This window comes from Formica exsecta, unplaced genomic scaffold, assembly GCF_003651465.1.
Source record: "Formica exsecta isolate Colony F162 unplaced genomic scaffold, ASM365146v1 scaffold600, whole genome shotgun sequence".
Classification (NCBI taxonomy): Eukaryota; Metazoa; Arthropoda; class Insecta; order Hymenoptera; family Formicidae; genus Formica; species Formica exsecta.
The window spans coordinates 10,357-13,808 of record NW_021853282.1 but is presented as its reverse complement, the minus strand read 5'-3'; positions in this window follow the sequence as shown (position 1 = coordinate 13,808).

Below are 3,452 nucleotides of genomic sequence, written 5' to 3'. Positions count from 1 at the left end.
CGAAGCCGGATACTCCGGAATCAGCTGAACTTTGTCCGAATCTACCGTAAGCCCGTCTCGTTGTACGATAAATCCAAAATATCGAACCTGCGAGCGACAAAACTCACATTTCTCCGCGTTTATCGTGAGACCGGCAGCAAAGATTTTCGTTAGCACGCGCTCGAGCCATTCTAAATGTTCTTCAAATGGTTGGCGTTACTATCACGATATCGTCCAGATATGCGAACGCGTGCGGCTCCATTTCCGGTCCGATTAGTTTGTCGAGTAGGCGCTGAAAGGTCGCGGGAGCTCCTGTCAGCCCGTATGGCATCCGCGTGAAGTGATATAGGCCCTTTCCGGGAACGCTAAAAGCCGTAATTTCCCGACTTCCCTTCACCAGGGATATTTGAAAGTACGCCTGACTCAAGTCGATCGTGGAAATGTACCGAGCTGATCGTAATTTATCTAATATACCGTTCATATTCGGTAACAGATACGCGTCCTTTTTCGAAACGCTATTTACTTTTCGGAAGTCTAAACAAAATCTGTATTTCCCGTTTGGCTTCTTCACCATCACGATCGGATTCGACCATTCACTATAAAAAGGTTCTATTATTCCGGCACCTAGCATTTTATCAACTTCGTCGCGGATCGCCTCCTGTACTTTAGGCGAAACTAAATAACATCTTTGTTTTATAGGTCGGTTCGGACCGACATCTATTTCATGTTCTGTTAGAGAAGTGACACCGGGGTTTGCGACAGCTTCCGATATTCTATCCTTTAGAAATTTTTCTAATCGTTCGGTCTGCGAGGGCGTTCATTCAGGGAGTCTATTGCACACGGTCGGAGTTTCGCTCTGTGATTCAAACTTATACTTTACCGCGGGCTCATTCGCAAAGTGCTATTCGGTCGTCGCGAAATCTAATCCAATACCGAACTTGCACAATAAATCTATCCCCACGATACACGAGACTGCCAAGTTCGACAATAAACAAATCGAGATTAGGCGACTTTGATTTTTCAACGCGTACGGGACCTCCACCTCCTCCCGTACCTCCGCTAGTTGTCCGTTGACCGTGCGAATCCGCGTAACATGATTTCTACGCGTCGGCAGCCCCAACTGTCGTATTATTCGGATACCATCGGCCCCGAGAATCGTTCGATTCGATTCTAAATCGACTAATGCTCGTAACGGTTCTCCGTGTATAAAGATCTCAAAATAACAAAGTGACGGCAACTCTAAAGACTTTACGGAATTAAGCGCAGTTATACGAGAGACTGGAGGCTTCCCGGCCTTCGGGTACGATGGGGGCCCCCCTTAAGATTTCCGGAGTCGTTGGGGCCCGTTTTATCGACTCCCCTCCTTGTTTCCCGCACATGCGGGACACATCCTTACGGTAACGCTCGGTTTGCCACACCGATAGCAATGAACGCGCTTTCTTTCTGCACATTCTCTCGCGAAATGCCCGATCTTCCCGCAGTTCCAGCACTTGGTGTTCGAGTCAGAACCGGGGGTGGAGGAATTGGTGGATGTGACTGTAGCGGAAGAGCTTGGTGGAATCGTAGCGGTAACTGAGGTGGTGGCGGACGCGTTGGTTCTCCCCCGCGCATGATTTTTTGCGCCATTCCCTCTTTTCGGCATCGTCTCGTCAAATCCCGCGGCTGCTATAGCGTTCGGATTTTTGTGGGTTTTACGCGGCGGGCGATACGCGAGATCCGGAAAAATCGACTGTTCCGGAGGCGGCGGCGCTCGTTTACCGCTTCATAACTGCGTTTCACTCGTGAGGCTAAGTTCTATAATGAGTGGAAATCATATATATCGCATCGGTGTACAGCGATCTGTAAGCGCGGCAGCATATTCCGATGTGCATAATTTAGTTGCTCGTCCAGACTCCACGGAGGACTTAATCGCGCAAACAAAGCTCTCATACACGTTAAAAAGTCCGAAATAGGCTCGTGATCCCCCTGTGCGGCGCATGATCTCATCCCGCAACGCGAATTGGAAGTCTGGGTTACCGAATCGCGTTCGCCATGCCGACTCAAAATCCCGTCAATTACGCCACTGTCCGCGCTCGTTACGGTACCAATACAATACAATGCCCGATAAGAAGAACGGTATGCACTTGAATATCTCTTTATCGTTAACGGGAACTAACGCGCGTCCAGTGATGCCAGAATTGAGACGCGAGCAACATGCAACCGAGGTGGAGGGGATAACACGCACAAGCGCAAACAGCGTACGTGTGAGCTTGGCGCTTCGGCTAGCTTCGGATAACAGAAGAGGACAGATGTACTATTTTCTGCCTCGCCTACTAAACCTTTCGAAAAATGCGCGTTAGATATTGTAGGACCGCTAACAGTTACAACAAACGGAAATAAATATCTTTTAACATTCCAAGACAATTTAACGAAATTCAGCAAAACGATACCGATTCTACATGACACGACACGAGTAGATAATAAATACGAGGACGAATTATAACTAAGACCATTTGTAATGAATAAAAGTTTTATTTAACATAAAAAGTGTCCAGTGCTACGGGTAACCCGCCAGACGCATCCCAGATTCCTTAATCTTAATCCGGCAACAATCCCGAAATTTACCGTGCCTCACCCGAGGCATAATAATGTATTTAGAATGGCTTTACATAATGAATGGTGCTTTTCCACACCACCCATGGGGTCTCACCAATGGCGCGTTCGGTTTTTTTAAGTGGACCTTCGCCTGGAACTCTATTATACCACTGTATGTTATATATTATATTGTATCTTTCATTTACAAGTGTGATGTCTTTTATAGACAAGATATTTTTTACACACTTGTATTTTAAAAATGTGATGTCTTTTACAGATAAGATATTTTTTACACACTTGTTTTTTAAAAATGTAATGTCTTTTACAGATAAGATATTTTTTACACACTTGTTTTTTACAAGTGTGATGTCTTTTACAGACAAGATATTTTTTACACACTTGTATTTTAAAAATGTGATGTCTTTTACAGACAAAATATTTTTTACACACTTGTTTTTTACAAGTGTGATGTCTTTTGCAGACAAGATATTTTTTACACACTTGTATTTTAAAGATGTGATGTCTTTTACAGACAAGATATTTTTTACACACTTGTTTTTTACAAGTGTGATGTCTTTTACAGACAAGATATTTTTTACACACTTCTATTTTAAAAATGTGATGTCTTTTACAGACAAGATATTTTTTACACACTAGTTTTTTACAAGTTTACACATTAAACGTTTAAACATTATTATTACATATCATTAACCGATGACGGACCAGCAATGTCATCAATGTCAGCAGCATATAATGTAAGACTGTTCATTTTCTTAGGACAAGTAGAATATAATTTTTCCGATGACATGAGAGATAAATGCTTTTCATTAATCTCCATGTCTAGAACAGTTTGTTTTCTCGTATTTAGTGCTGATTTTAATACACAAATAGCATTTATA